This window comes from Capsicum annuum, chromosome 4, assembly GCF_002878395.1.
Source record: "Capsicum annuum cultivar UCD-10X-F1 chromosome 4, UCD10Xv1.1, whole genome shotgun sequence".
In the NCBI taxonomy this organism is placed as follows: domain Eukaryota; kingdom Viridiplantae; phylum Streptophyta; class Magnoliopsida; order Solanales; family Solanaceae; genus Capsicum; species Capsicum annuum.
The window spans coordinates 169,892,253-169,905,895 of record NC_061114.1 but is presented as its reverse complement, the minus strand read 5'-3'; positions in this window follow the sequence as shown (position 1 = coordinate 169,905,895).

Below are 13,643 nucleotides of genomic sequence, written 5' to 3'. Positions count from 1 at the left end.
TATTCTAGCTTTACCTTTTGCATATCTACAGTCTATTACATGTTCCTTTTGGTTTACTACATAATATTCTTCTTTTTTCCTAGTAAACATATTTTTTATTGTTGGTATTTTAAATATTTTTTTTACACTTAAGTCTAATTCTTTTCCTTTTATTTCATCAAATATATTACTGTCAATATTATTTTTTGGTATGTTTCTTCATCATTTAAATATTCTTCCTTTGTTATTATTTTTATATCTTCTTCAGTCATTTGATTCATCTATTTCACTATCTATCTCATTATCTGTTTCATTTTCTGAAATTTCATATATACTATCCTCACTTTCTAATTCATAATCTATATAATCTATATAATCTATCTGCATATATTCTGTATTATCTATTTTTATTTCTGATATTTGTTTATTTTTTGGATTTTTAGGTAATTTACAATCTCTAGCTAAATGTCCTAATTTTTCACAATTATAACTAGTACATTCTTTTATAGATTTCTTTTTTCTATATGGTCTTTTGTATTTATAATTTTATACATAATATCTTTTTCTTGGTTTCTTGTATTTATATTTTGATTTTTTATATTTCTTATATTTCTTATGTCTTTTTCTTTTCTTATAATATCTTTCTTCACATTCGAATTGGGGTGCTATTTTATTTTTGCAACATGCTAAATTTCTTATCAATGTTTTTTTCATTTTTAATTCTTCTCTATATTTTTCACATAAGTTTCTATACCATTATTGTAAAAATTTTATTCTTGCTCCTAGAGTATCTACTATTTTTGCTTCTTCCCAACTCTTTATTATCTTTGAACTAAATGGCTCAGGTAATTTATTAAAATATAATTTTCTTATTTCTTTACTTTATTCTATATTATATGCTCCTTTATAATAATATTCTTTAAATGCGCAAGTATATTCATCTATATAACACATATTACATATTGCTAATTTTAACATTAAATTCCTATTTGTATCTTTTTCTTCATCTTGTTCTTCTTCTATTGTTGTCATACTACCAAATTCATCTTTTATAGCTGTTTCATATTTTTTTAATAATTCTATAGGTATTAGTTTAGTTGTTGTTGATGTTCCTTCTGTAGGTTTATTAGTTCTTAATACCTTCTTGCTACTTTCAGTTAAATTTGAAAACCATAGTTTTACTGATCCTATTAGTGTTCTTTCTATATATTCTAGTGCATCTGTTATGTTTATATTATTATCTAATAATTGTTTTGTCATATATCCTATCCATAATTGTATTATTTTTTCTGTATCTATTACACAGTCTAAGTCTAAAAAGTTATACTTTTTATTAACTATTTATTTTGGTGTCCATTTGTCATATTCATTCTTTAGATTATATCTTTTAAACTTATTCTTATAATATGTAGGTTTTCTTATTTCTGATGTTCTAGGTATTATATTTTCATCTTCTTTTTTATCAAGAATATTTATTTCTGTGTTGATATTTTCTAAGTTTTCTTCATTAATTATTTCTTGTTTTTCATTGATTTCTAAATTTTTTGTATTTGTTAATATTTCTGCATATGTTTCACTATCTTCTGAATCATAATTATCTGTCTCTTCAGCATCTATATTATTTATTTCTAACTCCTTGTTTTTTATTTCTTTATTGTTTATTTCTAATTTTTCTTTAAATTGATTTATCTCGTTTAGTAATTTTTGTTCTTTATCTTTTTCTTCCTTTTCCTTTTGTCTTTCTTCATACAAATCTTTTAACATTTGTAGTTCTTTTTCTAATTCAGCAATCCTACTATTTTTAGTTTCTTCTATTTTTTGTATTTCTTCTGTAGTTTGTTGTTTTATTTTTTCTATTTCTTTTTTCCTATCTATTTCTTCATTTTCTCTTTCTATTCTTACCATAGCTGTCAATTTATCTTCTAATTTTAATTCTTCTTTTTCTAACATTAAATATAAATGTTCACCAATTTTCTTATATCTTCTTCCTAAATTAGAAAATACTATTTTTATTTTTAATCTTTCGTAATTTTCATATATTTTTTAATCTATTATAAATTCTTCTTTGTTCATTTTATTGTAAATAGTTTATGTTGATATATATATATATTCTAAACTATCTATTTGTGATTCTAATTTTGATATTTCATCTTTTTGTGTATTTATTGAGTTTTCACTAACTCCGGCAAATATATTATAATGTAGTCTTTCTATTCTTATTTTTAATTCTTTACGTTTTTCAGAAATAATTTGTTTTAGTTCTTTGTATTTTTGTACTTTATTCATTTAAACCATATTTATAATATTTTGATGGATATCTAAATCTGATTTTATCATAATTAGGTGGTATGTGTCTTATTCTTCTAGATTTTAAATGGATTATTAATTTTGCTTCAATTCTAGATATTAAGGTAATTAGGTAGGCTAATCTTTGTGGGTTTTCTTTTATTTTATTTAGACTTATATATTCTAAATAATTACTAATTAAAGATTCTTTAATTTTTCTAAAAGCTTCTCTATTTTTAAATGGTCTTCTCATAATTAATCCAATCCAATCTAAATTCAAACATATATGCTACTGCTGTATTTTTTAAATAACTGGGCTCTGATACCATTTGTAGGGAGGTGCGGATTAGGCATGGTAACTTTACTAGATGATAAATAGTTATTAAGTATTGTTGATGAGTATGGTCTCTGATGATAGTATGAAGTTTTGGAGCTTTCTAAACCCTAAAGACCAAATTTGGAAATGTTTTATCTTTTTTAGTAAATATAATTTAGTATAAGCGGGTAATAAAATGTTGGAGGGAAAATTGAGAGGGAAATATTATTTTTCATCAAAAAATAGCCGTGACTAAAACTAGTCTATAGTGACAGTTCTCAAAACCGTTCCCATAGAATAACCTGTTGCTACGATTTTATATATATAGCGACGGTTATAATTAACTTCTGTCCTAATAGAGCAAACAACTATATGTGACAGTTCAAACCATCGCTATATGCAATTTATTGTCACGGTTCCTTAACTGTCGCTAAAGAAGCGTTCCTATAGCCCTCATTTCTATCAGTGGTCTTATAGTACTTCTTATCAAGGTCGAATCGATGTGAATGTCTATCTTGACTATAGTAGAGGTTATTCCATGGGAATGAAAGAGTATGCATCTCCAAAGCCTAGTGGTACTACATTTTATTCTTCTTATCTTAGTGCCCAAAAGTATAGAAATAAGACCCAAGGTTGATATGGAGGGTATAGTAGGAGTCAAGAACTTTATACTCTCCCAATCCTTATAAGAGAGTCGGGTACCGAAAAATATCTTGATTGGGAATGGGAGTGTTGATGGATCTTCATGGATTATGATATGAATGAATTCAAAAAATCTACGTGTGCCATCAAACATATTTGAGGTCTGATATCGATTTGATGGGATATCAAAAGAAAGTCTGGCCAAACATGGAGTGCCTTGAAGGAACTCATTAGGGATGCCTATGCACCATTGGGGTATACGAAGCTTTACAATATTGATCTAAGAAGAAACATTCACTCCAAAAAGGTAAGCATTTATGAGGTTTTGGGATGCCTCCTGGTGCTAGATGATTGGTACTATAGAAACTACATCATTCCACCCATGGTTTACTATCTAGGGATACCTCGAGAACCTCTAATTATTCCATACTTCTTGGATGGTTATAAGGTTTTTGAGAGAGTGAAGGCTTTCTTCACTCGATATGGGTACTATGAGGAGGTGTGGTGTGACATCTTCCCCTTGGAACAATGTTATTTATGCTTGGATGCCTATTGATTTGCACAACATAGAGTTTCAAATATGCAAAATTGGCCTAAGATTATAATGGATCAATGGAAAAATCATCTCTTTCAACCCATTCTTCCCAAATCTTAAAGAGATGTAATCAATTACTCTATGCCTAAATAGATTGAGAGACAAAAGATTGAGAAGAGTAAGGGAGTACAAGGTGGCAATCCAAGAGAGGAAAAAAGAGAGGTTGTGAGGAGTAAAGTGAGGGGGTTGTCATCAACCAGAGCTAACATTATTTGTCCTTCTTTTAATAAGGATATGTGAGTAGGTACCAACGTGGCTAGCAGAGGTGAACAAGTGCTAAAAATAGAAAATTCCCTTTGAATATTTGAAAAGGGCAATCTTAGATGCTTTCAAAGTTTGTGGAGGACCTTCACACCAAGGTAAAGAAGAATATGCTCAAGAGCTTCAAGGTAAAATAGATAACTCTTCCATTTTTGTTTATGTGAATGATAAATATATAGCCAGTAGCTCATTGAGTGTGAGTAGTAGCTTGCCTATATGTGAGTCTAATGGTTCTTTTCCTCTTGATTATGATGTATATATTGTGAGTGTGGGTACACTAGTTGATCCTATTAATGATCGAATTGATTCTTCTCGAAAGATCAATTTGTGTCCACCTAGTGTTGAAGCTATTATGTTGAATGATAGTACATCATCTAGTGAAAATAATGTTGATCAATTTGTGTACGAAACTAGCCCACAACTTGAGGATGTTTGTGATATGGTTAATTATAACACCCTATATCATTCTTGACTTGATTTCACTCCTAGTTGCATGTATAGGGAAATAAAATTTTTGAAATTTTCTAAGTGCTGAGAGACTTAGGCATATTTTGAGCTCCTTAACTTCAATGATTTTTAAATTTGTCTTCCTGACCCTGAGACGTAGATTTTTTAGGTAATTCAAGTTTAGGGGTGTAAATGGAATGACTAGGGGAAGTTTTGAATTTTTTGTACAAGGATTGGGTTGTGTTTGGATTTCAAAAATTATGGGTCACCGCAATTGCACCGCATCGTGGTATCTATAGTGATGGACCACTTGGTGCGTCATGGTGAGGTCCCAAAATGGGATTTTGTTACGAGTTTAAATGCCTGAGGGGCAATTACGTTTTTTCCTATCAATTTTGTTCGTCTAATCTTGATAAATAAAGTTAATAGGGCACGAAAACCCTCATTCCCTTCCAAATTACTCTCAAACGTACCCTTCCCTCTTCCTCAAAGATCAAGAATCTAATCATTCTAAGTTTAAAATTTTCAAGAAAGTGTCAAGGCTAGGGTTAAATCCTTCAAGTTAAGCAACTTAAGGTACGTGGGCTATCCTAAATTTTAGGACATAGTGAAATCATTTTAGTAAGTTTTATGACTATGAAATCATGTGTTTATGAAAGGTTTTGAAAACACTTTAAAGATTATGCAGTGTGAACCCTTTTAACAATATAGAGTTTTGGTCTTGAGGCCCTTTCATAGAATTTATTCATGTTTGTATACCTAAAAGTATTTTCAATTTTGCAAAAGTGGAATTGAGAGCATTTATAACTAATTTCCCTCTCTCTTGTTATATACCATTTGATCTCACATGTTGTGGCTTGTTAAATTGCATGATTAGAAGTATGAGATGACTGTTTTAATATTGTTTACGAACTTGATATTGGTTATGAATCGAAGAGAGGGTATTTTTCTTGTTTACAAATGTTCTAAATAATAACGGAAAGAGTTGCATGTATTGTTAGAAAAAAATTGACTATCATATGTTAAAGTATTGAAAAAAGAGAGCCTTTGCATAAGTTTCATGTGTTTTGAATTAAAAAATCTCTTGCATTTTTTAAATATCTTTTATGGTCAAATGATTGGGCTGATTGAAAACCAAAATCAAAATATTATATGCCTTAGATATATGACTTGTAAGTCTTGGTAGGATGATACCAAAGCAAATAATGCCATGATAAACACATAACAGAACAAAATGCAAATCTTCATTTAGACTTTTCAAATTTTGAGCTTAGAAAGATACATGGTTAAAAAGAGTTAAAAAATAAGTTTAAAGAGAGTTAGGTGGTTACCCATAGAAGACACGAGTTCAGATAAATCATTGCCTGAAATCATGTTTTTTCGATATGGGTTTTTCTATGTCCCAAATAGGGATTATACACTGGCCTTGTGCCCTTTGGCATATCAGAATTAGAAACTCCAGCCCTTTCGGCAAACTGAGGTTGGGGACTTGGCCACCGAGTCAAGGGCGGATTCCATATAGCCCAAGGAATTGTACACTTGTAGGGTATACCACCTAGTTTAGAAGTAAGACAAAGAATTGAAATTTACAGAGTTATTTTGAACTCTATTAAAACTTCCCATGTATTTAACATGTATTATATTGACATGTTTTATGAAATGCTCTTATTTATGTTGTATAAAAAAATATATTTTGTTTTTGGATTATCCTGCGTACCAGTATATTTTGTATTGACCCTTTATATCTCAGGGTCTGAGGCTCAGACCCGGGAAACCGCAAAGCAGTAGATTGGCTGTCAGCCATTGGGAGTTGGAGCCTCTCTTATTTTGTAAGGCCTTGTCTCATGTGATGTTTTTAATTGTTTTTAGTCCATGGTTCGACCAGGATCCTTGTCTCGAATTCAGACAGATGTTGTTTCTAGTTTATTAGAGATTTCACAGACTTGTATTTCGATGGTTTTGGGTCCTATTGAACTTATACCCGTATTGTTTAGTTATTATGATAAGATGACCATGGTTTTGTTTTTTTCCGCATTTCTATAGTAGATGAATTATGCATATGATTGCCAGTTGGAAGAGCTTGGGCCTTCATGGTTCAGGATAGCCGTTACGGCCAGGGCCTCAGTTCGGGTCGTGACTTTAATGAACCCCAAGTGAGTGATGAAACTAAAAATATTGGTTAAGAAAATAGGAGTGGCCCTTTGAGCATGATCTTTGGTGAATATTCTAATGCTTTCTTGGCTCATAAGGATAACCATGTGTTTGACACATCTTTGACACTTGATAATTGTCAGTTAGAGAGTGAACTTGCATGTTCTAATTCCTCTTCATGGTATGCTCCTTCTCTCTCTAATTACAATATCTTGTTTGAAGATGGTGAAATAACTCTTCGAGAATTAACTAGTGGTGCAGATAACATTGTTTATGTAGCTTCTCTTGAGGGTTACATTCTACATAACAACCCATTACGGTGTGACAACATTCCTCCTAAAGATGACAATCTCTTCTTAGAATATGAGATTATTCGTAAGATAAAGGAATGCGAAGTCTTGGAAAGGAATAATCAATTGGGTGATGAAAACTTTGATTTGCTTAAATATTTAAGAAACCAAATTAATGATTGTTCGTATGAAAATAATTGCGGATGTGATCCTTTATGCGACACCCCACCCCTGTTTGATAATTATGAGGATGAATTGTTTTCTTCTTGTAAAGACTTAAGGAATAATCCTTTTAAAGATAGTGGTGGTATGTGCCTACTTGAGGATTCCTTTCTTGAAGGAGAAAGTATCAATTGTTTGAAAATCGTTTCTTCTTTTACCTTGCGTGCCCTTATTGTTGAGAATACATATGATGTTGATCTTGAATCTAATAGTGAGTACATACATAAGGACACCTTAGTTGAAGTTGATTTGAGTGATACTTTTATATACTCTCCCTTTGCTTTTGATGGTGCTTATGCTAATGTAGAGAGTATATATTTTAGATTAGGTGAAGACAATGGGGAAAAGAGTGTTTTCTAGACCGGTGTCTATGGACACTCTATCCATTTGACCCTAGTGCAAAATTTAGATATGGTGATTTTGGTACACCCAACTTATTGCTTGGTCTACATGACAAGGAAAGTTTGAATGAGGATGTTGGTATCCTTCCCTATGATGAAGAGTTTTTCTTGGGAATTTTTAATCCACTTGAGGGACCAACATTGTGTAATGGAAAGATCTCCAACAACGAAGAAGGATTTTTAAAGAAGGGGGTAGTAAAAAGCTCCAAGAGAGTTCAACATTGTATGCTTTGTTAGAGTTTGTGACCCAAATTCTGTTGATCCGGCCCTGAAAAGTTCACGATGCAACCCATATTTATGATTTTTCGCGGTATGGACCTATTTATTTTTGGGATTAGGATTTATTTGTACGCACGTATTATATAAGTGCGTTAAGTGGGTTGTTTTTGGGTGTGAAAAATTACTTCATTGAGACTTTTGTCTCCTCCATTGTACTACTCTCCATTATAGTGAATTCTCATACCTCTGCCTATGGTTTTACCCATCAAGGGTTTCCACGTAAATTTGTGTGTCTTCTTCTTATTTTTTTTCTTTGTGGTATTGTTTATTTTGTTCGACCATAACAAATTGGTATCAGATAAATTATTTTCTCGGGGATGGCAATCATGAAGTATGATTTCTACTATTGGACCACAACACCAGATTTTTGTTATGGCAGGTTAATATGTAGGTTGTACTCGTGTAGATGGACTTGTATGATGCTCCATTACGGCTTAAAAAAATGCCCTCATCATGGACAGATGAGGATAAATGGCATAAGGATCAAAATGATCTATCTCAAATCCACCTTCATTTATCTAATTTGATTCTACAGGATAGTTTGAAGGAGACTATTGTCGCTGCATTATGGTTGAAACTAGAATCGTTATGTATGACAAAGAGACTAACCAGTAAGTTGAATTTCAAATAACAAATTTATTCTCATCGCATGTTTGAGGGTGAATCTTTGGAGGATCACCTATCTGTCTTTACATAAACCGTCTCTGATTTAGAAACTTGGGTGGTTAAGTACAATGAGAAAGATTTAGGGTTGATTTTATTGTGTTTGTTTCCTGTGTCATACTCAAACTTTAGGGATATGATTTTATATAGTCATGATACCCTAACCCTAGATAAAGTCTATAATGTGTTGTTCTCTAAGGAGAAGAAAAAACATCTTGTGAATGGGTCAGTGACTCAATGAGATGGTCTCATTATTTGAGGAAAGAATCATGAGAGAAACTCTAAAGGTGATGATAGAAATAGGTCAAAATCTAGAAACAGAAACAAAACCCGTAATTACTGCAAGAAGAAGGGCCAAATCAAATCTGAGTGTTATAAGTTACAAAATAGAAATAAAGGAGAAGCTGAAAAATGGAAAGAAAAACAACCAGAGAAGTCCGGTAAAGCCAATTTTGTTAATAATGGCGGTAGTGATGAAGAACTCATGGTAGTTTCTGATGGTAACTCCAAACCCTATGAGGATTGGATTCTTGATTCAACTTGCACGTTTCATATGTGTTGCAATTAGGATTGATTTACAACATATGAAACAGACTCTAAAGGTGTTGTGTTGATGGAAAATAACATACCCTGTAAGATAGCTAGTATTTGAACAATCAGGATTAAGATGTTTCATGGGGTTGTGAGGACACTTGGTGATGTGCGGTATGTCACAGACCTGAAGAAAAATCTTATTTACTTGAGTACCCTTGATTTGAACAGATATAAGTACACTGGTGAAGGTGGATTCCTGAAGGTTAGTAAAAGTTCTCTTGTTGTGATGAAGGGACAGAGAAATACTGCTAATTTGTATATCTTGCAAGGCTCGCTGGTTACAGGTTATGCAACTATTTCTACTTCCTCTTTATCAGATAGTGATGTGCCTAAAATTTGGCATATGCATTTGAAACATATGAGTGAGAACAAGATGGCTGAACTAAGTAAGAGAGGACTTCTTGATGCCATAGTATTACCAAATTGGAGTTCTGCGAGCATTACATTTTTGGGAAGCAGAAGAGAGTCAGATTTACTAAAGGCACATTTGATTACATTCATTTTGATCTCTTGGATCCTTCTAGAGTACCTTCTAGAGGAGGTATTAATTACATGTTGACTATTATTGATGAATATTCCAAAAAAGTTTGGGTGTTCTTCCTGAAGCAAGAGAATGATGTGTTGCCTACTTTCAAGGAGTGGAAGACTATGATTGAAAAACAAATAGAAAATTAGGTAAAATGCCTTCAGACTGATAATGGTTTAGAGTTTTATTCTAATGAATTTAATGTTCTGTGCAAGTCAGAAGGAATCGTGAGGCACTTAACAGTTTATCATACTCTGTAAGAGAATGGTGTGGCTGAATAAATAAATAGGACTCTAATGGAAAAGATGTGTTGTATACTCTCTAATACTGGTTTACCCAAGTCTTTTTGGGCCGAAGTTGCTTCCATAGCTTTTTTTCTTATTAACAGCTCTCCTTCAGTCGCGATTGACAAACAGACTTCACAAGAGGTGTGGTTCGGTACTCCTTCTAGTTACTATGATTTGAAGATATTTTGATGTCCTGCTTATGCTCATGTTGATAATGGTAAGTTAGAACCTAGATTTATCAAGTGCTTATTTATGGGTTATAAGTCTGGTGTTAAAAAATATAAGCTTTAGTGTCCAAAAAATAGAAAAGTTATAATTAGCAGGGATGTTGTGTTCGATGAAACTTCTATGCTTTATGCTTCCTCCTTTAAAGAATCTAGTGCTTTACCCTCAGATGATCCTAGTGAAATGAATTATCAAAAGTCAAGCACCCACGTTGAATTACAGATTAGAGCAGAGTCCATTCCAGTGCCTACTTCTTAATCTAGCCCGGAGATACAGAGTGATACTATTTCTTCTTCACTATCAGTGGGGCTATAATATTCTATCACTAAAGACAGTCCTAGGAGAGATACTAGACCTCTTAAAAAGTTTGGTGAATCTAAATTGGTTGCTTATGCATTGAATATAGCAGAAGGTATTAGTTCCGATGAAAAACCTTCTTCTTACTCAGAGGCAGTTAGTTATGATAATTCTGGCCGATGGATGATTGCTATGCAGGAGGAGAGAGAATCACTTCATAAGAATGACATATGGTATTTGGTGAGATTTTCTAAAGATAAGAAAGTTGTCCATTGCAAGTGGGTACTTAAGAAGAAAAAAGAAAAATCGAGAGTTGAAGATGCTAGGTACAAAGCAAGACTAGTTGCTAAAGGTTACAGTCAGGTTTCAAGTGTTGACTTCACAGATATGTTTTCTCCAGTTTTAAAGCATAGTTCAATTCGAGCCTTACTTGGTATTATAGCCATGCACAATCTTGAGCTTGAGCAGTTGGATATCAAAACTACATTCTTACATGAAAAACTTAAGGAGGACATCTATATGCAAAAACTAGAGGGTTATGTAGTCTCGGTAAAAGAGGACTATGTATGCTTGTTGAAAAAGTCCCTTTATGGCTTAAAACGGCTGCCCAGATAGTGGTATAAGAGGTTTGACTCTTTTATGACTTCTCATATATTTAAAAGGAGTAGTTATGATAGTTGTGTCTATTTCAAGGAGGTAAGTGATGGTTTGTTCGTATATTTTCTGTCGTATGTTGATGATATATTGATTATAGCAAGGGATATTAGAAAGATAATAAAATTCAAGGACTAGCTCAGCAAGGAGTTTAAGATGAAAGATCTAAGAGTAGAAAAGAAGATCCTTGGCATAGAAATTTTGAGGGATAGAGAGAAGTCTAAGTTAGTCTTGAGTCAGAAAAGGTATATTGCGAAAGTGCTTACAAGGTTTAATATGCAAAATGCCAAACCTTTTAGTACTCCATTGGTAGCTCATTTCAAAATCTCGGTCGCATTATCTCTAAATACAGATTATAAGTATGAGTATATGTCTCGAGTTCTATACTTTAGTGCGGTTGGATCACTTATGTATGTGATGGTGTGTTCCTGGCCAGATTTATCATATGTAGTCACTTCAGTTAGCAGATATATGGCAAATCCTGGTAAAGAACATTGGAAATAGTTTAGTGGATTTTTAGATACTTACATGGATCTGGTGATGTTTGTTTGCAGTTTGGGCAAAATAGAGATAGAGTGATGGGGTATATTGATTCTTATTTTGCAGGAGACTTTGTCAAAAGGAGATCCCTTACAGGCTATGTTTTCACCATTAGTAGTTGTGTTATCAGCTGGAAAGCTACTTTACAGACTACAGTTACTTTATCAACTACTGAGGTAGAGTACATGGCTATTATAGAGGCTTTCAAGGAAGCTATTTGATTGAAGGGTCTATTTGATGAACTTAGAAAAGACTTATAGATTACTACAAAATTTTGCAACAGTTAGAGTGTTATCTTCCTTACAAAAGATCAAATGTTTTATGAGAGGACAAAGCACATCGATGTTCGGTATCATTTTATGTGTGAAATTATTGCTCGTAGTGATATTGTGGTAATCAAGGTTAGTACCTATGATAACCCCACTAATATGATGACCAAGACACAACCAAGTGCCAAGTTTGAGCATTTCTTGGACTTGGTTGGTGTCAGCAGTTAAGATGTGCCCTTTGGGGCTTTTGTAGAAGAGGTGAAGAGTTTTCTCAAAACAGATTTGAGTTCTAAATTAGATTTATGTTGAGGTGCAGATTGTTAGAGTTTGCGACCCAATTCTATTGATTCGACCTTTGAGGTGCGACCCATGTTTGTGATTTTTGTGGGGTCTGTGGTGGTAGCATAGGGATCGGGCCTATAGGCTCAAACTCGAAACCCATCACTAATCCCATTTCGCCTCCGTGGTATGAACCCGTTTATTTTTGGGCTTATGATTTATTTATACGCACGTATTATATAAGTGCATTAAGTGGATTGTTTTAGGGTGTGAAAAATTACGTCATTAAGATTTCATCTCTTCCATTCTACTCCACTCCATTATAATAAATTCCTCCATCTCTGCCCGTGGTTCTTCCCGTCAAGGGTTTTCACATAAATCTGTGTGTCTTCTTTTTATTTTCTTTTGCTTTGTGGTATCACTTATTTTGTACGATCATAGCTTGTTTCCACTCTTGACCAAGGTTTCACTACTTCTAGCTTAAGGAGGGAGTCTCTTCTTGAAAACACTTTGGATGGATTCCATGCTAGTGATCCCCCTTCTTTATGAATTGTTTACAATTGGTGACCATTTGCTTAAGGGAAGTTGTTTGTAGTAAAAATTCATATGTGTTTTAATATTTTGATTCCATCCTTGTGTGCATTATGTGCTATATATTTTGAGCCCAATGGTATTCTTATAGATTATAGCACCCTGGAAGATGCCTTTACACTTGATTCTTTTCTATACTACCTTTTTGCTTATGATAATATCTATGCCAGTCTTGGATTTATTATATGTAGAGGTAGAGAACTTGTTGGTTGGTCTAGTTTTTTGAATGACAATTCTATATGTATCTTGTGGACTGTAAAACCAATTGAGACACCACTATTGATGTGGTCTCTTAAAGAGGTGATGAAGCAATTGTATCTTATGGATCCTAAGGTGAAGGTAGCCTTACCTTTTGGATTTAGTTATGCCATTATGACCTTTGTGGCTTCCTTACCTCTTGGTGATTCCCTTAGCAAACTCCTTTGTGTATTTTTCAATAAGTTTATAATGTTTACCACGAAGGATCCTTAGTTATATCTTAAGTGTGTGCAACCTTGGAAAGATTCTATGATTGATTGTGCCAACTCTAACCCTCATTCCATGAGGATATCGTGTTTTTTTCCTTCCTTTGGTTTTGTAAGGTTTGGATTCGAGTTCGAATTTTTTTCAAGAAAGGAAGGGTGATACAAGTCAAATGGGCGTCAACAATTTTGATCACACAACTTAATTCCAACATCAAGAGGTCCAAGCCTTGATCACCCTAAGGATCCAAGAATCTGCTTGGAGGCCCTTCTTCGACCCCCTAATCAATCAATATCATATTTGAAAGATAACTTGGAGCCGAGGAAATCCATAGCACAAGGAATAAAGAGAGCCCTTGTTGGTTATTTCCAAAATAGCCACTTTTCA